This window comes from Rattus norvegicus, chromosome 2 (genome assembly GCF_021556685.1).
Source record: "Rattus norvegicus strain SHRSP/BbbUtx chromosome 2, alternate assembly SHRSP_T2T, whole genome shotgun sequence".
Lineage (NCBI taxonomy): Eukaryota > Metazoa > Chordata > Mammalia > Rodentia > Muridae > Rattus > Rattus norvegicus.
The window spans coordinates 2741030-2765667 of NC_141535.1; the positions used below are offsets into that span (position 1 = coordinate 2741030).

Consider the following 24638-nt stretch of genomic DNA (forward strand, 5'->3'; position numbering starts at 1 on the left):
CTCACCCAGATGTATAAATGTGCCCGGCACCTGAACCATAAAGAAGTCAATTAATAATGGATGAATATATTAAAGAAATTGGTCATTGCTCTGGATAATACTATTAGGTTAAGCATGATGTGTGCTTTTATAGAAACTTTTCTGCTACAAACTACACTGTTAGTAAAGCAAGACCCAAACCTATCACTTTAGCTAATTCCAAACAAAGCTATTCTGTGTACACTGCAGTAGCACATAGTTAAAAAAAAACTACTCACTGCCTCTTTTTCACAAATATTGAAACACCTCAATGCTCTATGAAAAACAGCAAAGTTATTGCACCACCAGAAACACACAGTACAATATCTAACTTCATTTCAGTAGAGCATGAGACTTAATCTCAGGGTGAAAGGCACCAATTATAAAAGGAATTAAACACTCTAACTAGTCCAAATAAAAGACACACAATCCAGGTACTTTATTTACAAGTCATAAGCCTAATTGGGCAGGTTTACAGCTATACTAACCTATTTCCATGCCATAATGTCCCTTGTTACTTGCTGTTTTTCCAAGCCATATGCTCAGGGTCCATCTCCTCACATGGTGATTTCCTCCTCCCTTGGTCTCCACTCTTGTTCCCCATTCTCCTCTCTCTTGAGACCCTCCACTACATCCTCAAACTCACTTTTCTTCTTCTATTGCCTAATCACAGACTCTATCCATTTTTGATGAGTTAAACTAAGAAGCAAAGTTTACAGAGCATCACTTGGGGTACTTGAGGATCTGTTCCTCAGGGCTTCCGGGTCTTGGGAGCCAGTAGGTAGGGAGCATTTAAATACAAGCAGCACCACACCAACCCCACCAATAAGTTTTCCTTATCTGACCAATAACCATCAACATCTTTACCTAATACACAGCCCATACAGATATTTTCAGATCCTAGGACCCAGAGCTATGGATTCTGGTAAAATGTAAGTACGTTTCACATTCTTACAAACTCAACACAAAGTAACCAGATTATCCAGTGTTTCCACAACAGTCCACTATTTAATCTGCAAGAATTTAAGGGTCATCAATAACAATCCAACAGAAAATGCCACTAAACAAAGACAACAGCCATGATATATTATATTCCAAAGTTCCAACATTCAGAGACCATCCATGGGAGGACTATTGCTTTAAAGAACTTATGTGCACCGGCTTTTCCTTTCAGTTTATTCTGGTAATAATGCCACTCCAGCTGTGTGTTAGCATCAGGATGAAAAGGTGTTCTATGTACACCAGCCTGGCCGGGAACTCATAGAAGTTCACCTGCTAGGATTAAAAGCTTGCTCCACCAAACATGGCTTTGATGAACTGACTCAATCTAACAGCAGCAGAGTCAGTTTTCTGTGGCCTTTGATTTCTTACAATGAAAAACAGGCAACTCGGATATCAGGTTCAGATTGTAGGAGAAGAAAATGAGACAAAAAACTACAAACAGACTTTTGTAATTCTGGTATAAGTAGGTATAAATAGATTTTGAGAGCAGGTTGCTCAGAACAAAGAAACATATAACACACAAGCTCTCCTGCCTCACTACATAAGCCAGACAAAAGAACAATAGACCAGAAGGTAAGTGTCCCTAGCCTAAAATCAATTCCTTTACATTCAAAAAAATCCCTTTCAGAGCTGAGTCAAAACTATCCAGAACAAAATAAAGCCTTGTTGGGAATCTAGAATTTTCTAGTATTTTCACATAAGAGAAAAACTGACTTTCAAATGAAACTGCAAATGTAGCTATCTTGTCCAGAAAGAACTAAAGAAAAATGCTAAATAAATGCTTCTAATACTAGTAAGTAGTACACACATAAACCTGAAATTTCATTTGCAAAACAGACTGCCCAGTTGACTCAACTTAATGATACAGAATTATCCAAAACCCAGAAGTTAGTATGTTTACCTACATTAAGGGAGGAGTTATTTGAACAGAAGAGAAAGTCTGAAGACACAGTATAGCAGCAAATTCCCCTTAATGTGCAATAAAAAGATATAGAAAATATCCAGAAACTGTCATCTATGTGAGATAACAGAGTCCTCAATTTAAGATACTCTTCTCTGTATATTTCAACGTACACTAAAGCAGTACTATTCTAATTTTCCTAAAACTGTGATAATAAGGGTAGCCAATTTGAACAAATGAATAAATTTAATTGAGAAAGAACAAAATACTTTCCAAAGAATATATTGTTATCATTTCAGATACACACACAGACACACAGACACTCACTCTCTCTCTCTCTCTCTCATGTGTCAATTTTTTTAAACAAACAAGAATACAGATCTTTAAGATCTGTTATACTTCTTACACCCAGGAGACAAAGAAGAAAACAGTATCAACATGCCTTCCAGAGCTCTGATGTCTGGGTGCCCTCAATACTGACATATTGCCTAAACGGAAAAAAAGAGCATTCAAACCCAAACTAATTCTTCTCATTAAAAACATAGTTAGTCAATTTTAAAAAAATCACATTTAAGAATAATGTTAACATAATATAGAATATATTATGGACTGTACTCCACCTTAATAGATGAATTTCCATTTCTTCAGTTTTCTGATAGAATGTTAAATCACTTCTAAGAATAGCATAGCATTATTTCCTATTCTACATTCTAACCTTCTTCTTTAAGATTATAATTTTATAAGATAAATCTCATTATACAATTTAGTTATGTGTAGTTTCACCTATTTAGCTTTGATAAACTCCATTCTGCACAACTCTACAAATTTTATTTAATGAAACAATTACAATGGCTACTACTACCCAATGTTGTTAATAAGTAATAAAACACAAGAAGTTCACAAGGAGTTAGATTAATTCTCACAACACTATAGGGAAAAATTACTATCACCCACAACTTGTATATTAGTAATATAAGTTCAACACCTGGTACGTGCCCAAATTGGAATTTATTTCCAGTCAGTCTGATTTCCAAGCTCTTAAATTATCATACTTGTTGTTATTAAAATCTCGTTGTAATAAAATACCCACCACACCCATCCAAATAGAGCACACAAAACTAACACAGTTCCACTTGGTGAGATTTAATGGGAGAACAAGTCAAGGGAAAGGGGCAAGAGAAAGAAGAGAAAAGAATGAAGAGAAGAGAGAGCATGAGGGCAGAAGAAGTCTGCCTTTCATTTGGTATATGACATAACTATTCCCACAAGGAGTTGTGATTTGGACCAAAGGAATACTGGGAAGTAGGGCTGTTGCCATGTCAACAGTTACCAAATGGTGTCGCTGCTCAAGGCAATTCCTGATACCAACAATACTGCTGTTATAAATCAACATATTTCAAAAAGTAGTTCACAAAAAAAAAAAAAAAAAAAAAACCAAAGTCTATATACACAGGGAATTGTTCTTTCATCATTAGCTGTTACTAGTTCTGCCGCATGACTATTATATTTATGGAGATGAAAGTAAATATTATCTCATAAGGAAAATTACTGACTTAGAATAACCAGAGATTGTTAATAAGGATTATTATAACCCAACTATTAGATTAACATTACTTTATAATAATATTACTTCTAATAATCCCCCTGGTGTTCCAAAATATGATAGTACAGGTCCTAAAACTGCCACCCATTTCTCCTTGTTTCAAGCTCTGGCCGAATCTTTCCTGCACTGTGACAGCCAATTCTGTGAAAAACTGACTCATAAAAGGGCAGTGAAAGAACACAGACTAGAAACCATTTAAAAAAAAGTCTATTCAGTCCCAAAAAAAAAGGACACCTGCCTGGTAAGATAAAGGAGAGAGCAAGCAGTGAAGATCCAGGTAAATATATTTAAAATGCAAATTATACCAGCCCTCAACAAACACCGAGAAGTCAACAAAATGATCTAAGTATTAAAAAGAAAAAACAAAACAAACAAACAAAAAATCCCAAAAACCCCAAACCACTCTTTCTCTTCAACAAGGTGGCCAAGTAGCAGATACCAACATGCAGATCTTCATGAAAACCCTAATAGGCAAGACCATTACTCTTGAGATTGAGCCCAGTGACACCATCAATAATGATCCAAGACAGGGAAGGCATCCCACCAACCAGCAGAGCTGATATTTGCTGGCAAACATTTGGAGGATGGCCACACCCTGTCCAACTACAACATCTAGAAAGAGTACACCTTGCACCTGGTGCTGTGTCTGCACAGTGGCATCATCGAGTCATCCCTTTGTCACCTTGTCCAGAATTACAATTGTGACAAGATGATCTGCCACAAGTGCTACTCATGCCTGCACACAGTGTAGTCAACTGCTACAAGAAGTTCGGCCACTCCAACAACCTGAGCCCCAAAGAAGAAGGTCAAATAAGGCTGGGGCCATACCTGGCCTGTGACCCTGTGACCAAATAAAATCCATTGACAGGGGCAAAAAAAAAAAAAAAAAGAGAGAGAGGGAGAGAGAGAATGACAAAGAAAAATATCAAGCTGGGCACAGGACTTAAACCCTATCATTCAGAGACAGAGGGCAGGCACATCTCTGTAAGTCTGAACACAGCCTGGTCTACAAGGTGAGTTCCAGGACAGCCAGGGCTATACAGAAAACCCTGACTGTAAAACAAAACAAAATTCTGACAATTAGCTTTCCTTTGTAAAACCATTATGACTCTTTAGCATATCCAACAAAAATTCATGTATTGGTGGCAAGAAAATACACTGTTAACTATGAATACTCTATGCTGGTACAGAACACCAGACAAACCCACATTTGGAAAATAGCTGTGTAAGAAATATGGTAAGACACACATTTAAACAACTAACATTATTGGATTTTGTACTAAAAACTGAGATCTTATGAGTAAACTGTAGTGGTTTGGCTTGATGCTGCTTGTATATTATTATTCATATTGGTTCCTCAAGAGGGGTTTTCCCCACCCCACAAGCAGGGCATCATGTACTTAGGTGATGCTATGTGAACCTTCTCTCCACTTTAATAGGTCAATAAATGGTTAGAGCCTATGATTGGGTACTGGATAGGAAAGGTGGGACTGGAGGCTCTGGAGGGGGTGGCAGGTAGAAGGAGAAAAAGAATGAAGGAAGAGGAGAGAAGGAAGCCACTATACACCAGAATCATGTGGCTGGGAGAAACCAGAAGTAATAAGGAGTCTTAGAATTGGGAAATAAGTTAGTATTGTATTAGATATGCCCAATGTAGGCATATAACTTATAATTAAAATATTTGGATTGTGTGTCTTTTACATGGGCTGTTAGGGTTGGAAATTTTAGTAACAAATTGACAAACCCATGTCTGGCTTAGAACCGAAGTAACCCGATACGGAAATCCACCCCCATCCACTCATTATTAACAACTAGGGCTTCACTCTAAAGCTGCTTCAGGGTGGAATTAAGCATGAGTCTAAAGGGTATACAGAGAGCTAGCTGAGAGGCTTCCTTCCCAAGTCCCAAGCAAACCTAGGCAACCAGAGGTACCACACCAGTCCTGAGCTGGGACACAAGGTGGCGCCAATCCCACAACATAGTTGGGGTTCCCTGAATCTGAGAGAAAAAAAAGAAGGACAGGAAGTCAAGGTTGCCTGAGATGAGGCCTTCACAACTGAAAATTAGCAACTGAAAACACAGCAGGTATCTTTCCAAAGCTTTCTCACAGATAACAATGGGCTGATCTAGGCATCTCTCTCCCAAGTCAACCTTCCCATGCACACTTTGATTTCCAACATCCCTCCACTTCTAAACAGGGCACAGGACACAGGTAGCAAGACCAGCTCTCTCAACTGCTTACACTGCAGGCTGTGTAAGATCAATACACAGGCTGAAGGCTATACAGGACAGTCAAAAGACCTAAAGGGCTCAAAACACAAAAGCCAAGGGTCTTTGTACAGTCAGCCCCTCCCTACTAGTGAAAGAATCTGAAAGGACCTTAATGTCCTAAATCAAACACCAGAAGGAAACAAAGATAAAAGAAACTTCAGACCAAATATAAGAACTAAAAAAGTACCACAGCAATCTTTTCCTCCTTCACTTTTTCCCACATAAGGTGCTATCGAGAATTGAGGAGTTTCTTAAGTAGTGAATATAAAAAGCATTGATTTTGTTTTTAACATTCTTAGCTTGAATATATATGACCAAAGTCTAAGAAATTAAATTTGCCAAGGTATGTTGAAGAAAATTTTTGCATTTTCTATAGGCTAACTCTAAAAGCTGTACCAGGATCCACTCTGACGTAACACTTTACCAACAAAACTTGTAATTATAAACAGTATGATCTGCTCTCTTTAAGCAAATATCTTGATTGATTAGTATTTAACTTTAACTCAATGAATATATAAAATAGTTAGATTCAGTCATCACAGAGACAACAACAGTACAATTAATACTGTAATGAAAATGTAGCTCTACCATATGTCTATATAACAAGGAACTATAGTAAGGACTAAAAAGTGCTAATATTGCACATACCCTAAGAGGCATGGACCTGGGCAGGAGAGATAGCTCAGTGGATAAGAGGTCCTGAGTTCAGTTCCCAACAACCACATGGTGGCTCACAACCATCTGTAATGGGATCTGATGCCCTATCCTGATGTGTCTGAAGACAGCTACAGTGTACTCATGTTAATTAATTAATTAATCAATTAATTAATTAGCCATGTTCCCAGAGAAACAAGGTGAATTCATCTAAACCACTATGAAGACAACCAGGCAATCAAGCACAGTGATATTGAAAGAGCGTACCCCAAAACGGGGAGCTGCATCTCTCGCTCCGATCTCGGGGTGGGGTGCCCCCAGGAATCACGAGTAGCCATTCTTGATGTAAAAGCACGAGGTAGCTTTATTAACGAGATCCCGGGTCTTAGCGGGATCCCGGGTGGACACGTATCTCACACAGGAGACAGAGGAATTGACCCCGAGTCTCCAAACTCAGGGGTTTATATAGGGGAGGTTAGGGGCATTCTCGAGGTTACACATGATTGGTCAATTCAAATGGTGCACAGTTACTTTCGGCGCGAAATTACATCAGCAAGGAGTACATGCTCTCTAGCAGCTCGGCAGGCAGGTAGGGTGGCTCATCTCACTCAGGGGGGTGAAGGAAGGGGAGGGGGTGGCTACAGATGGTCAATGTCCTTGGGGCTGATAGCTGGTTTGGCAAGTCCTATCTCTGGCTCTCCCTCAGGCATGTCCGGCCCTGCACATCCTGACTCTGACAATGAGTAACCTTTTTAAAACTCTAGTTCTACAATATATGAAGAGATCTTAAATGACAAATATGTATCTGTCAACTGCACGGGTTAAAAATAAATGACACTGACATACATATTGACAGCAATTTGCTGTCAATTGGGGGCAAACATGCACAACTATGACCATCAAGAAGACTCAAAATTAAGAAAAATTTGGGTAGTAATACTCAATAAAGAAAGACAAGCGCTAAAATGATCAGAAAGGAATAAATCTAGATTGGGTAAATGAAAACTCAGGAAGAAATTATATGGTATAAAAAAAAAGGAAAATAAAATTAATTAAATAAATAAATAATTGGGGGCCAGAAACAGATGGAACAATATCACTGGGCAAAATATTGTAGGTGAATAGGTGTCTTACAGTTTTATTGCTGTGAAGAGACACCATTACTGAGTCAACTTTGATAAAGAAAACTGACATTGGACTGGCTTACACTCTCAGAAATTTAGTCCATTATCGCCATGGTGGGAAGCACGGCAGCATTCAGGGAGGCATCGTGTTGGAGAAGGAGCTAAGAGTTCTACATCTTCATCTGAAGGCAGGAGCAGGAGACTGTGTCGACACTGGTCATAACTTGAATATAAAGACCTCACAGCCCACTTTCCCAGTGACCCACTTCCTCCAACATGGCTACACATACTCCAACAAGGCCCCACCTCCTGATAGTGCCACTCCTTACACAACAAGCATTCAAGCATATGAGCCTATGGTGGTCATTCCTATTCAAATCATCACAGCAGATAAGCATTCACACAGGGAGTTCATAGCTAAAACTATATAAAAATTATAATTTCCAGATATCTTCACCAACCCACAAGACAAACTACTCATTCATTCCAGAGACTAGACCCAGGAAGAGTAGATAGAGCTGGTAGAAGAGGCAACCAATACAAAGGGGTAACTCGGTGATACCCTTTCTAGACTGACAATTATGGCCCTTTCCTGACCTTCTTTGACAAATACAAAAATGTTCTCTGCTATGTATGTACCCTTTCTCAAGCAAGAAAAAACAGATCTTTCTCTAGGAAATCACAAGCATGCACCCCAAAGGACCTCAGGGCCAACCCTAATCCTGAGTCCCTGTATGAAGACCCTGAGAGATGAAGTGAAGCCTGGGATACTTGTACAGACTCCAAGGTGTTGGAAGCACCAAAGCTGTGATTTCTGCCAGGGAGAGTTGCTTAATGGGATAGAACCAGTCTGGAAGAGATATATTTTACAGGCAGAAAGATGGAGGGATGGTGCCATCTAAGCCTCTGATATCAGATATTAAGCTAGAGCCCTGGTTCTCAAACTTCCTAATGCTGTGACCCTTCAATACAATTCCTTGTGTTGTGGTGAACCCAACCATAAAATTATCTTTGTTGCTACTTCATAACTGTAATTTTTCTACTGTCCTGAATCATAATTTAAATATATGTTTACAGATGGTCTTAGGGAGCCCCTGTAAATTGGTCATGACCCACAGGGGGGAAGTCTGACCTAGGGGACTTGATGTTTACATGCTGCCCTATCAGTCTTGCTTAGTCCAGCGTTTTATGACTATGCCCCCATTCCTCCTTTTAGGAAATAGTAATATATATCTTTTCCACTATATGTTGAAATTAATTCACTTTTCGAATTCACAGGGTTTTATCGAGACTGTGGAAGACCATGGGGACTTCTGAAGTAGGATTAAATATACTTAGTATTTTAACAATGGCCTTTGGAGCCTGGGAGGGAAATGTGGTGGTTTGAATGAGAATATCTCCCATAGGCTCAAATGTCTGAACGCTGGTGGTGACTTTACAGGCTATACCTTGCTAGGGGCTAGCTCTGAGGCTATTATATATTGACTAGCCCCAATTCCTGTTCACTCTCTCTGCTTCATATTTGGGGTTTAACATGTGATCTCTCAGCGCCCTGCCATGATGGTCTCATGGAAGCCCAACCAAAATAACCTCTTCCATAAACTGGCTTGGTCATGGTATTTCATTATGGCAGCAGAAAAGCAAATAAGTCCGGCTATAAGTAGTTGAAGATTAAAACAATTTTTTCTTAATCTTCAAAAGTTCATGATAAAATTGGGCACAAAACCAGTAAAAAGCACTCAACATCTCTAACCATTAATATAGATAGCAATTCCTCTAAATATTGCGTTGTCCCATCCTCCTGCTTAACAGAACAAGTGGTTCCTCCAGCTTCTGGAACAAGACAGCCAGGTGCTCCTCCTACAACCAAGAAAAGACATTCCAATAAACAGCAGGTACAGCTCCCTGCCACAAAAATAACTTTAAAATCCCAACACACTTACAAATACAATTTCATGTTTTATTACACTGTTTTGACTAGTTTGCTTCTTTTTCTCCATCTTTCTTAACTTGGGTATTTCTTATTTACATTTCAATTGTTATTCCCTTTCCCAGTTTCCAGGACAAAATCCCCCTAACCCCTCCCCCTCACCTTCTATATGGGTGTTCCCCTAACCATCCTCCCCTCATTATGACCCTCCCCCCAACAATCACATTCACTGGGGATTCAGCCTTAGCAGGACCAAGGGCTTCCCCTTCCACTGGTGCTCTTACTAGACTATTCATTGCTACCTATGCAGTTGGAGCACAGGGTCAGTCCATGTATACTCTTTGGGTACTGGCTTACTCCCTGGAAGCTCTGGTTGGTTGGGATTGTTGTTCATATGGGATCTCAAGCCCCTTCAAGCTTTTTAAGTCTTTTCTAAGATTCCTTCAATGGGGATCCCATTCTCAGTTCAGTGGTTTGCTGCTGGCATTTGCCTATGTATTTGCTGTATTCTGGGTGTGTCTCTCAGCAGAGATCTACATCCGGTTCCTGTCAGCCTGCACTTCTTTGCTTCATCCATCTTATCTAGTTTGGTGGCTGTATATGTATGGGCCACATGTGGGGCAGGCTCTGAATGGGTGTTCCTTCTGCCTCTGTTCTAAATTTTGCCTCCCTATTCCCTCCCACGGGTATTCTTATTCCCCTTTTAAGAAAGAATGATGCATTCGTATTTTGGTTATCCTTCTTGGGTTTCTTGTGTTCTGTGCATCTACGGTAATTCAAGCATTTGGGCTAATATCTACTTATCAATGAGTGCATACCATGTGTGTTTTTCTGTGATTGGATAACCTCACTCAGGATGATATTTTCCAGTTCCATCCATTTGCTTATGAATTTCATAAAGTCATTGTTTTTGATAGCTGAGTAGTATTCCATTGTGTAGATGTACCACTTTTTTTGTATCCATTCCACTGTTGAAGGGCATCTAGGTTCTTTCCAGCTTCTGGCTATTATAAATAAGGCTGCTTTACACAGAGTGGAGCATGTGTCTTTGTTATATGTTAGGGTATCTTATGGGTATCTGCCCAAGAGAGGTATAGCTGGGTCCACAGGTAGTTCAATAACTAATATTATGAGGAACCTCCAGACTGATATCCAGAATGGTTGTACCAGTCTGCAATCCCACCGACAATGGAGGAGTGTTCCTCTTTCTCCACATTCTCACCAGTATCTGCTGTCACCTGAGTTTTTGATCTTAGCCAGTCACTGGTGTGAGGTGGAATGTCAGGGTTGTTTTGATTTCCATTTCCCTTGTGACTAAAGATGTTGAACATTTCTTTAGTTGTTTCTCAGTCATTCGGCATTCCTCAGCTGTGGATTCTTTGTGTAGCTCTGAGCCCTATTTTTTAATACGGTTATTTGTCTCCCTGCAGTCTAATTTCATGAGTTCTTTGTATTTTTTGGATATAAGCCCTCTATTGGTTGTAGGATTAGTAAAGATCTTTTCCCAATCTGTAGGTTGCCATTTTGTCCTTACAACTGTATCCTTTGCCTTATAGAAGCTTTGCAGATTTATGAGATCCCATTTGTCAATTCTTGATCTTAGAGCATAAGCTATTGGTGTTTTGTTCAGGAAGTTTTCTCCAGTGGCTATGTGTTCAAGGTTTTTCCCCACTTCTTCTTCTATAAGTTTGAGTGTATCTGGTTTGATGTGGAGGTCCTTGATCCACTTGGACTTAAGCTTTGTACGGGGTGATAAGAATGGATAGATCTACATTCTTCTACATGCTTACCTCCATTTGAACCAGCACCATTTTCTAAAAATGCTATCTTTTTTCCTAGGGTCTCTTCCTGATCCTGGGCCTCATGTACTCCCTCTTAGTCTAGAAGCCATTTAGCTTCCATGTTTCCCTTATTGCCACCTCCTCAGATCTGGCATTACAGCTGTAGACAGGATACTTTGCTTGTTTTTCAGGTGCTGAGATCTTAACTCTTGTCCTCATTATTGTACAGCAAGTGTTCTTAACTATTAGTCCATTATTCCAGGCCCTTGAACTTATTTTCAAAGCACTTTTTAAAATTTTGTTGCAGCAAAATTTTGTAAGAATGTAATGATTATAAACATATAGACCAAGATATAAGTCACATAAAAACCTTGGACTATAAAGGCAACATAGTTCAGCAGTAAAAGGTGACCCACAGAATCTGTGAGTAAACATGTGGAGGAAAGCATAGTACTATTTATCTGCCAGGTTTCTGGAGTGTACTGGAAGACTATGGTTGAGGTTAATAAGCGAATTTGCATTTTCCTGATGCCCTAGCTTGAATGGTTCAGCATTTCTGTTTTGTTTAAGCTGGATTCCTTAGTCTAAATGCTACATTCAAACAAGCACCTTGGAGAGATGCATACCAGTTTCAAGAGTCAACTCTGTAGTTTAACATGCTGTACTGAATGCAACCAAGAATTTATTGCTCATCCCCAGTTGCCATGTGTTTGGGGGCCTGGGAACAATTCAATCAGAAAAATATTTGCTTTGCAAGTGTGAATGCTTGAATTTGATCCCAAGAACATATATAAAGTCGAATTTTTTGCATGTGCCTGTAATCCTAATCATTAGGAGGCAGAAGCAGGTAGATCCCATAGCTGAAAAGGCAGTTTGCCTAACCTAATTGGAGAGCTCTGTGTCAGAAAATTAGATGGATGCTTGGTGTGAGTGGCCCAGGACTTTGAGTCTGTCACTTAGAAGGGAAAAGAAGACTGATTTCTGTGAGTTCAAGACCATCTTGGCTATACAGTGGGACCCTGCCTCAAACAAAAACAAAAGAACTCCTCTCACAAAAATAAAATAAAACATCAACCACCACAACTAAAAAAAGCACACACAGGCACGCGTGCGCGCGCACGCGCGCGCACACACACACACACACACACACACACACACACACACACACACAAAACTAGATGCATGGCACGTGAGGGAGAGTTATTGTCCTGACTCCAAACATTCACTTGCATAAACATGAGTTCACACACATACATAATATATACATGCAGTGAAACTTGCATGTGTTTGTTGTATATGTTGTAGTGTTCAAGTATTTACTTGAAGATTATTTCTTCTTTGATGAATATACCACGCTTGCTTTTTTCCTGTCTGCATAATGAAAAAGCCAGTTTTTAAGAAGGTGCAGACATGCTGATGAAAGTTGTTTAGGTAGACTTTAAGAGAGTGGTAGAATGAAGACTCCAGTAGTTTGTGTTAGACACTTGCATTGCTCAGTTCGACAGGTTAGACATTGTTTTTCTCAAACAAATGAAACTTTGAAGTTAAATGTTACTGCAGCAGAGCATGGCACAACATCACTAATTCAGGACTGGTTGTTTATAGAGACAAAGGAGAAATATTATTCAATCTTTGAACAGTTTCTTTTCTTCAATATAACACTAACTCAAGCAGGGTCCCTGACAGAGCATTTGGTCAAAAATAATAATACTAGTGTTATAATCAGGACCATTTTGGATTGTTTTATTAACAGAGTTAGAGGATACAATTTGTGGGGCTGAGGGTGAAGGGCAGACTAATGACAAGGGAAGGAGTTAGTTTTCTGAGGAACTCTCTGATTTGGAGGTATACCCAACTCATTACTTATACCTCCAGTGAATTTGTACAGTTTAACCACAAAATCTCTTTCTGGAGCTGCAAAATATATAAAATTTTATCTGACTTTCTAGGAAGACTAAGAGTTTGTAGTAGATCTAGAAAATAGTTGTTGCCAAAGTTAACATTTAGGTTCACTTCATACTTGAAAAATAGACTGGCTCAACACAAGCTACTGGCTTACTAGTACCTTACATGCTCAGTCATATTGCCATCTTAGTTTTTGAGATGTGTCTCATTTCTCTCACTAGCCTGGACCTCACCAAGTAGTCTAAGCTTACTGACTGGTGTTAATACCATAAACCTGCCTCTGAGTTCTCCACATGAGGATTAGAAATGGCAAAAGTCCTGGTATTTATTTATTTTTTTAATGTGGGTTCTGGTATTGGAAGTCAGAACTTCATGCTTACTTGACAAGCACTTTGCCATTGAGCTTTCTCTCCAAATCTACTTTGCAGTTATTACAGCATAAGTTAAAGATTTTAGGTTTGATTATACTCATGAAAATTGATAGAAACCATGAATTGCTATGATTTAAGTCATTGCAGCTCAGTTTTGAGATGACAGATGATGATATGGAGATAACAGAAAGAACCCAGGAAGCCAAGTTAGGCTAGGGAAAGGAAGGTAGGTATTTGGCAGGGAGAGGACAGAAAGGAGATGGATAGCAAATACAAACTATAAAATATACTTGAGTGAAAATGCATGTATTAAACTTGCCACTGTCAGGGTAGAGAGGTGCTTCTGCAATTATCAGTGCATACTGCTTTTACACAGAGCCCAAGGTCAAGTAGTTAAAAAGCCTCTTATAATTCCATCTCCAAGATACCTGATGCTATAATCTAGTCACAGTGGGCATCCGCATAATCATGTTCATAGACCTACATGCATATGCATACATTCACACAATTAAAAATAATAGAATAGGTCTTATAAACCTCCTTACTATCTGTTTGTGATGGTTAGCTTTGTCATTTTTATGCACTCTTGATTTGCTTGGGAATAAAGTCTGAATGAAGGATTTTCTACATTGGGTTAGCAAGTGGGCAATTCTTCTGTAGATGATTTTGACACTTCATTGGTGTAAGAGGATCTAGCTAACAGAGCATAGCACTGTTAACTCTGCAGGGGAGCCAGAACTGTATAGAGGTAAAGAAATGAAGCTAATCAAAAGACAAACCGCAAGCACACATGCACTCATGTCCCTCTGCTTTTGACTGGATAGGATTTTGTGTGTCAAGATCATGCCACTTGAAATGGAATAACCTGGAACAGTAATCCTAAATAAACACTGTTCTTTCTTCTTTTTTAAAATTAATTATTTTAGTTATTTACATTCCAGACATTGCCCCCTCCATGGTCCTCTCCCCCACAGTTCTTCCTAATCCCCCTCCTTCCCCTGTGCCTCTGACAGAATGCTTCCCCTGTCCAAACCCCAAGGAATCCCCCTTCCCTCAGGACTCAAGTGTTTGCAGAATTAGGTATAACCTCTCCCACTTAGGCCAGCCAGACTAGGCAGTCTTCTGCTATACAATGTGGCATGGCACTTGGACCAGGCTTTGTATACTGTATGATTGGTGGCTTAGTCTCTGAAAGATCCTAGGGGTCTGGGTTAGGTGAGACTATTGGTCTTCCTATGGGGTTGCAATCCCCTTCAGCTCCTTCAATCCTTCCCGTAACTCTTCCATAGGAGTACCTGACCTCCTTCTAATGGTTGACTGTAAGCATCTGCAACTATCTCAATCAGTTGTGGTTATAGAATCTCACTCATGCTAGGCTATGCTAGGCCCCTGCCTGCAAGCACATAATAGCATCAGTAATAGTGTAAGGTTTTTGGTGCCCACCCATTAGATGGGTCCCAAGTTGGGCCTGCCACTTAACAGATTTTCCTTTAGTCTCTGTTCCATTTCTCTTCTGGTATTTCTTTTAGACAGAAACAATTCTGAGTTAGAAATTTTGACAGTGGGTTTATAACCTGGTCCCTCTTCTGGTGGCCCTGTCTATATACTGGAAGTGGTCTCTTCAGGTTCGCTCTCTACACTGTTGAACATTTCTGGTAAGGTCATCAATATTGAGTCCTGAAAGTCTCTCACATCCCAGGTCTGTAGGACTTTCTAGAGGGTCCCCCCCATCTCCCACCACCAAAAGTTGGATATTTCAATTTATTCTTCTGGCACTCAGGGCTTCTCTGCTGTTTTCCCCCTATATCTTATTTTTTCCCCTTTCTGCCCACCCCTGCCCTGTATATCATTCAGTTCCATACTTCCCTCTTTCTTCCATGAGTATTTTGTGCACCCTTCTAGGTGGGAATGAATCATCCTCACTTGGGCCTTCCTTCTTGTTAAATTTCTTACATTCTGTGAGTTGTATCATAGGTATTCTGTACTTTATGGCTATTATCGACTTATCAGTGAGTACATACCATACATGAGTTTTGGGCCTGGGTTAACCCACTCAAGATGATATTTTTCAGTTCCATCCATTTACGTACAATATTCATGATGTCTTCATTTTTAATAGCGGAATAGTATATCCCATTGTGTAAATGACCCACATTTTCTGAATCCAATCTTCAGATGAGGGACCTCTATGTTGCTTCCACCTTCTGGCTATTATGAATAAGGCAGATACAAACATAATGGAGCATTTGTCATTGTAGTATGGTATATAATCTTTTAGGTATATGCTCAGGAGAATATAGCTGGGTCTTCAGGCAGAGCTTCTTCCAAATTTCTGAGAAAGCACCTTATTGATATGCAGAGTGGTTCTACAAGTTTAAAATTCCATCATAAGTCCCACATCCTTGCCAGTATGTGCTGTCTCTTGAGTTTTTGATCTTAGCCATTTTGATTGGCGCAAGATGAAATCTCAAGGTTGTTTGGAGTTGCATTTCCCTGATGAACTTAAGCTACTCAACATTTCTGTAAGTATTTCTCAGCTATTGTGAGATGCCTCTGTTGGAAATCTTTGCTTAATTCTGTACCACATGTTTTTCCTGCCTTTTTTAATTAAGGATGAAATTTATTTAAGAAATATAATTTTGCATTTTCTAAGTTATTTTTCTTGCTTATTTTTTTTATATTTTTCTTTAATTGGATATTTTATGTTTACATTTCAAATGTTACCCCCTCTCTTGTTTCCCCTCCAGAAACACACTATCTCTCCTGCTTCTGTGAAGGTGCTCCCCCACCCACCCACCACTCCCTCCTGTCCCCTGTGCTGACATTCCCCTACACTTAGGAATCAAGCCTTGATAGGATCAAGAGTCTCTTCTCCCACTGATGCCTGACAAGGCCATCATCTGCTACATAGATAGTTGGAGCCATAGGTCCATCCCTGTGTACTTTTGTGATGGTGGTTTAGTCTCTGGGAGCTCTGAGGTTTTGGTTGGTTGATATTTCTGTTCTTCTTATGGGGATCCAAACTCCTTCAGCTCCTTCAGTATGTTCTCTAACTCCTCCATTGGGGGCATCGTTCTCAGTTCAATGGTTGGCTGCAAGCATTCGCTTCTGTATTTGTCAATGTCTGGCAGAGCCTTTCAGGAGACAGCTATATCAAGCTCCTGTCAGGATGCACTTCTTTGCATCTACAGTATTGTTTGGGTTTGCTGGCTGTGTATGGGATGGATTGTCAAATGGGGCAGTCTCTGGATTACCTTTTATTCAGTATCTGCTCCACAGTTTGTCTCCACATATCCTCCTGTGAGTACTTTTTTCTTCTTCTAAGAAGAACTGAAGTATACAAGACACGCTTTAGTCTTTCTTCTTCAGTCTTATGGGGTCTGTGAATTATATCAGATTTCCTGAGCTTTTTGGCTAATATCCACTTATGAGTGAGGTATACCATGAGCATTCATTAGTGACTGGATTACCACACTCAGGATATTTTCTAGTCCCATTCATTTGCCTAAGAATTTAATGAAGTCATTGTTTTTAATAGCTAGGTAGTATTCCATTGTGTAAATGTACCATATTTTCTGAATCCATTACACTGCTGAAGGACATCAGGGTTCTTTCCAGCTCTGGGTATTATAAATAAGGTTGCTATGAACGTAGTGAAGTATGTGTCCTTTTTATATTTTGGAGCATTTTTTTTTTTTTGCGTCTATGCCCAGAGTGGTATAGCTGGGTCCTCAGGTCCTACTATGTCCAATTTTTTAAGAAACCACCAAACTAATTTCCACAATGATTGTACCAGCTTGCTACCCCAACAACAATGGAGGAGTGTCCTTCTTTCTCTACATCCTTGCCAGCATCTGCTGTCACCTGGGTTTTTGATCTTACCCATTCTGACTGGTGTGATGTGAAATCTCAGGGATGTTTAGATTTGCATTTTACTGAGGACTAACGATGTCTAACATTTCTTTAAGTATTTATTGGCCAATTGATATTCCACAGTTCAGAATTCTACTTTTAGCTCTGTACTCCATTTTTTAAATAGTGCTATTTGTTCTCTAGAATCTACCTTCTTGAGTTCTTTGTTTATATTGGGTATTACCATCTTTCAGAAGTGGGATTGGTAAAGTTTTGTTTTTTTTTCCAATTGGTTGGTTGGTGTTTTGCTCTAATGACAGTATCCTTTGCTTTACAGAAACTATGTAAATTTATGAGGTTCCATTTGTCAATTCTTAGTCTTAGAGAATAAGCCTCTGGTGTTCTGTTCAGAACTTTTTCCTGTCTGCCCATGTGCTCCAGGCATGTTCCCACTTTTTTTCTATTAGTTTATGTGTATCTGGTTTTATGTGGTAGTTCTTGAGGAACTGAACTTCATACTGAAGAATTAAAATTTCAAAAAGTTAGGATGTGCCTGAGAGGGTGTTAGAGATAGGACTTGCCAAACCAGCTATCAGCCCCAAGGACATTGACCATCTGTAGCCACCCCCTCCCCTTCCTTCACCCCCCTGAGTGAGATGAGCCACCCTACCTGCCTGCCGAGCTGCTAGAGAGCACATACACCTTGCTGATGTAATTTCACACCAAAAGTAACTGTGCACCATTTGAATTGACCAATCATGTGTAACCGCACGAATGCCCCTATATAAACCCCCAAGTTTGGAAGCTCGGGGTCGATTCCTCTGTCTCCTGTGTGGGATACGTATCGACCCGGGATCCCGCTAATAGGGATCTCCTTAATAAAAGCTACCTCCTGCTGATAAATCAAGGCCGGCTACTCGTGATTCCTTGGGCGGGGCACCCCACCCCTCGATTGGAGCGAGAGACGAGGCTCCCCGTTTAGGGGTACGCTCTTTCAATACAAGGTGATAAGAATGGATCAGTTTACATTCCTCTACTTGATGATCTCCAGTTGAACCATTTGTTGAAAATGCTGTCTTTTTTGCCACTGGTTGGTTTTAGGTACTTTGTCAAACATGAAATTACCATAGGTGTTTGAGTTCATTTCAGGGTCTTCAGTTCTATTCCACTGATCTATCTGCCTGTATCAGTACCAAAACCATACAGTTTTTTATCACCATTGCTATGTAATACAGCTGGAGTTTAGGGATGGTAATTCCTCCAGGAGTTCTTTTATTGTTGAGAATAGTTTTCAGTTTACTGGGTTTTTTATTCCAAATTAATTTTCAAATTGCTCTTCCTACCTCTATGAAAAGCTGAGTTGGAATTTTGATGGTGATTGCATGAATCCATAGATTCCCATCAGCAAATGGCCATTTTTACAATATTAATCCTGACAAGCAAGGGAGATCTGTGATCTTCTGATAGCTTCAACTTTTCTTCAGAGTCTCGAAGTTCTTGTCATATAGATCTTTCACTTGCGTGGTTAGAGTCACCCAAGGTATTTTATATTATTTGTGGTTACCCTGAAGGGTGTCATTTCTCTAATTTCTTTCTCAACCTGTTTATCCTTTGAGTAGTGGAAGGCTACTGATTTGTTTGAGTTAATTTTATAACCAGCCATTTTTTTTAAATTGTTTATGAGGTTTACGAGTTCTCTTTTGGAATTTTTTGGTCACTTAAGTATAATATCACATTCAAATAGTGATATTTTCACTTTTTTTCCAAATTTTATACTTTGTTTTTTTAACATTTTCACAGTTTCTTTTGTTATGTCTCCCTATCTTTCCTGACTTTGTTAAATTGAATACTGTCTCTTAAGTAAATTGTAAAGAGTTTATCTATTTTCTTAATTTTTCTCCAAGAAACACTTCGGATTTTTTTTGATTCTTTGAAATTTTCACTCTGTATCTAATTGGTTGATTTCATCCCAGAGTATGACTATTTATTTCATACCATCCACTTTTCTTAGGTGTTTTACATACTTTCTGTTCTAGAGTTTTCATGCATGCTGTTATGTTGCTAGTATAGGATCTTTCCAATTTCTTTTTGGAAGAACTTAATGTTATAAATTCTTCCCTTAACATTGCTTTCATTCTGTACCTTAAGTTTGAATATAGTGTGCCTTCATTTTTATTGAATTTTAGTGTTCTTTCTTTCTTTTTTCTTTCTCTCTCTCTTTCTTTCTTTCTTTCTTCCTTTCTTCCTTCCTTCCTTCTTTCCTTCCTTCCTTTCTTCCTTCCTTCCTTCCATTTGTTCTTTTTTTCTTCCTTGACATTATTTTTGATTAGATAGTTACTCGATTTTCATCAGTATGTAGAATTTCTTTTGTTTTTATTTTTCTTGATGTCCATCCACACTTTTTTGTGATCTGAAAGAATATAAGGATTATTTCAATGTTCTTGTATCTTTTGAGGTTTGTTTTATGTAACATTATAAGGTAAATTTTGGACATGGTTCCATTAGATGCTGAAAAGAAGGTATACTCTCCTGTTTTAGGGTAAAATGTTTTACAGATATCTGTAAAACCATTTGGTTCATAACTTTTTTTTTGAGTTTCATTGTGTTGCAGTTTATTTTATGTTTCAATGACTTGTCAATTGGTGAGAATTGCATGTTAAAGTCTCCCACTAATAATGTGTGAGGCTCAATGTGTGTCTTGAGTTTTAGTACGATTTTGTTTATGAGTATGGTTGTTCTCACATATTAAAACTCTCTGTCTAGAAAATCTTATTTCTTCTTGATTTTCCAGTTGTTTTTTTTTTTTTTTTTTTTTTGAGCATTTAGTGCATAGATATTAATTGAGACTTGTGGGAGCTCTATTGGATTTGGGCCTGGTTGCTTTGTCACTGTCTGGCCTTAGTCTTAGATTGTAGGATCAAAAGCCTCTCCCTGCAATTTATGGCACAAGAAGTTTGCATTCACGGAATGTTTTCAGCCTGAACAAAACCCTTCTGGCTCTCCAGCAAGGTTTGACCCCTGCTGAGCCCTGCCTTTGCATGTGGAAGCCTTTTGTCCCCAACTGGGAACAGTCTCACCAGGTACTTCTCACCTGAGTCAAAGAATTAGGTTGGCCTTCCTGGTTATTTTCCAAATTTATTCAGGTCACATAGTCGGTCCTTTGTTACAGAAGTCTCAGCCAGGGTTCCCCACTGTGCTTGGCAGATTCCTGCTAAGTGGTGTTCTTTGGATATACAGTTTGGTCAATAAAGAAACCAGAAGCTCTTCCTCTTCTGGCTTCACAGGAATAACCTGTGTGTGTGTGCTTCTTTCATCCCGCAGGCTTTTGCCCAATTCTCAGGTACCATGTCGGTGCTGGCGCCAACAGAGACTTCATCTGTATGAATATTTCCTTTGATAAATATGAACTGTCCTTCCCCAAGTCTTTTGATAACTTTTGGTTGAAAGTCTATTTTCATGGATATTAGAATTGCTACTCTAGCATGTTTTTTGAGACCATTTTCTTGAAAAACTTTTTCCTACACTGTGTTAGCATCTGTCTTTGTCACTGAGATTGTTTCTTATATGCCGGATTCTATTTATGTATCCATTCTGTTAGCCTGTGGAATTGTAGAGTTGAGTTTGTTGATGTTTCAAGATATTAAAAAGCAATGAGAATTAGTTTCTATTATTTTTGTGGTTGGAGGTGGTATTAATTGTGTGTAATTCTCTTTTGGTTTTATTGTGTGATGATTAGTGTCTTGTTTTCTCTTGGGTATAGTTATACACATTGTGTTGTAATTTTGCTTCTAATATCATCTGTAGGACTTGAATTGCAAAGAGATATTGTTTACATTTCAATTTATAATGGAATATCTTCTTTTTCTCCATCTACGGTGATTGAGACTATTGCTAGATATAGCAACCTGGGCTGGTATTTCTGTTCTTAGTTTCAGCATGACATCTGTCCATGATCTACTTTCTTTTACTGTCCCAGGTGAGAAGCCTGGTGTTATTCTAATATGTCTGTCTTTTTATGTTTCTTAGTCTTTTTCCCTTACATCTTTAAATATTCTGTGTATTTAGTGCTTTGATTATTAAGTGATGAAAAGACATTCTTTTCTGGTCCAAACTATTGGTGCTCTGTATGCTTCTTGTACATTTATGGCCATCTCTTTCTTTAGGTTAGGGAAATTTTCTTCTTTAATTTTGTTGAAGATGTTTTCAGGCACTCTGAACTGAGAATCTCCATCCTCTTCTATTTCTATTATTTTTAGGTTTGGTCTTTTACTTTGCCCTGAATTTCTTGGAAATTTGGGGTTAAGAACTATTTGTACTTTGTATTTTATTTGACCTATGTGTTCATGTCTTCTATAGTATCTTCTATGTCTAGACTGTCTTTTTTCGCTTATCTTGTGTGGATAACAGTTGTAGCTGTAGCTCCTGATCATTTTCCTGGGTTTTCCATACCCATACTTCCATCCATTTGTCATTTCTCTGTTGTTTCAAAGTCCACTTTTAGGTCTTAGACTGTTTCATTCAATTCCTTCACCTGCTTGATTATGTTTTCATGCTTAAAAGAGAAAACCTTCTCTAACCTCAATATTTGTCATATGCCATACCATTAACAGTCTGTCATCTCTCAATAAATAAATGTAAAATATTATCTGTTGTGGGAAGAAGCGTACTTGAGCTAATCAGGGGTCCTGATAAAGGGTGTTTGGAAGCCCCAAAAGAACAACTTGAAGTCAATAATGCTTACAATCTGACAGCCTTTTATATGTGCAAGAGGGCTTCATAGGCATCTTGGCATATATCTCTTGGATCTGTTGTGTGCTAAAGATAGCTTTCTGCTCGGGACAGCTCTCTGATCAAGACAGCAGACTGTTCAAGTCAACTGTCTGCTAGAGACAACTTACTGTTAGAGACAGATCTCATGTGCTAGCAAAAAAGCTAAAAACTCTCTATTAGCATATGGGTTTTCTGACCAAGGTCAGAAAAGCTGCTATTAAAAAAAATATTGAATTTTCTAGAATATATTCTAAAGAGCCGTGTTCACTCTTCAAGCGGTTCTTTCTGGATAATTCTCTCCTGCAGACCAAAACATAGTATTTTATTTACATATCAATCCAGTTATTTATTTCTGGTTCCCTTATGATTAGCTCACTAATTAGCATTTTATGTCTATAGCCCATAGATTTACAGAAAAATCAGTAAGTACATTTGTTTTTTATAATGGCATATGAATTCAGAGATCTCCCTAAGATCTGTAAGAACAGAAAACAAGCTAGCTGGGTGGGATCAACACCATGGTTGGCCCAAATTAGCTCTGTCCCAGGATGACCTTGAACTCAGCAATGTGCCTGCTTGGTAAGCACAGACAATAAGCTAGCTGGGTGTGATTTTGCCCTCTGGTTACCACTTCTCAAATGTCCTTATCTTTTTCTCTTTGTGCCTGTCTGATTATCTGGCTTATAGTGCAGCTGGTCTTTTAGGTCTGTGAAGCCCCTCATATAATTTGAACTCAAGTTTTCAGAATTCTTTCCTACAGCCTTAACTGCTATCCCAAGGTCATAGCTTTTATCTTTCTGGTAAGGATATAAGAGAAACCTTTCACCACCTGCCATGGACTTATGCTACTTCTAATTATCATGGAGACATAAACCTTGGCATTGAGGACATTTTCCAAAAGAAAAACAAAAAGTAAATTATGTACATTATTACACAACAAACCTTACACTTAGCAAAGGTCGATAATTCTGGAAGCCGATGTCCTACTGGCTCTCCGCCAGGATCAAGGTCTCTGTCATGTTCTTTCTTCCAAGGAGGTCATGTGGTATCATAACTGTTGCTTTAAGTACAATACTGATTTCCCAAGGCTCTGTTTTTAGCTATAAATATGACCACTCCTTCTTCTTGGGGTTCAGAAGCTCTTTAAATCAATCCATCCTTTCATGACAGATTCTGAAGTTTGCCCTTCTGCTCTGCAAAATTTCCTATTTTATTTGCTTCTGGAAAATGTTGAATTTTTTCACCCATCCCTTCTTCAGTAGCTATTATGCAATGTTCAGGTAATCCTCAGATGCCCTAGCAAATCATGCTGTGACACCCACACCCTTCACACTAATGTTTTTCTTGTACTTTGCTTTTTACTGCCATCAACAATTTAGCAGTTGGATTTTTAGGTAATCATCCTTTTTCTCAGCCTTGTTATTATAAGAATAAATGTGACAAAGCAATTTAATGGAGAAAGGGTTTACTTTGGCTCACAGTTAAAGGATACACTGTCTATCATGGTGGGCAAAGCATGTTGGCAGGAGCAGGAGCCAGCTATCACATTGAATTGGCAGTCAGGAAGCACAGAGAGAAGAATGCTTGTGGTCAGCTTCTTTGTCCTTCAATTTATTATTTTAAATATTGTTTGTAATTTCATACATGTACATGTATGCAAGAAACTTTGTTCTTATCCACTTCCTACTCCCCTTCCCACCCTATCACTCTAATCTCTCTCTCTCTCTCTCTCTCTCTCTCTCTCTCTCTCTCTCTCTCTTTCTTTATTGTGTTTGGGGCACCAGTCCATAGAACATTGCTGCCTACATTCAGGGTAGGTATTCCATTTTCATTTATTTAATCTAGATAACTCTGCCAGACATGTGGTCAGGGAACTGTTTCCGTGGCTCCGTGGTACTTCTTAATCTCTTCTATTCTACCTGAAGGCCCAGATTAGCCATCATACTTTTACCTAAAATCATCTTGCATAAGAAGTTCGGCACATGTAATAAGGAAGGTTGTATAGAATTCCATTCACCAGAGTAGATACTGAGATTCTACTCTGCTCACAAGCTTAGCAATTAGTCCTTCAGATATCCTTGGCAATGGCCTATTCCAGGTTTTGCTCTAGGAATGTGACAATCTGCTCCCATAGTATGAGCTTGTTGACCACAGAATGTGAGGGTGCAGATCAAAGAGTATTACACTGTTTGTGCTAACTTGCTCCCAAACTGTTCAAACATAATATATTCTACATTTTTCTTTATTTCACTTTATTTTATTAAAATTTAGTACTTTTTTTCATTTGATAGTTTTCTACAAGTGTGTAGTGCATTTTGATGACTGTCTAACGCAACACTGATCTCCTGTCACCCCTTCTATTTATCCACCTCCACCTCCACAAGCCCTTTCCCAGGTTTGTATCTGTTTTGTTTGGAAGTCACTGTTTCTTTCCTAGAATCCATCAGTAGCTCATA

At 38.9% G+C, this 24638-nt stretch overlaps 1 pseudogene; it reads left to right on the top strand.

The window, feature by feature from the left end:
• The window catches only part of LOC148006609 (uncharacterized), a 2902548-nt pseudogene that overhangs the window by 2691754 nt on the left and 186156 nt on the right, over positions 1-24638 (top strand).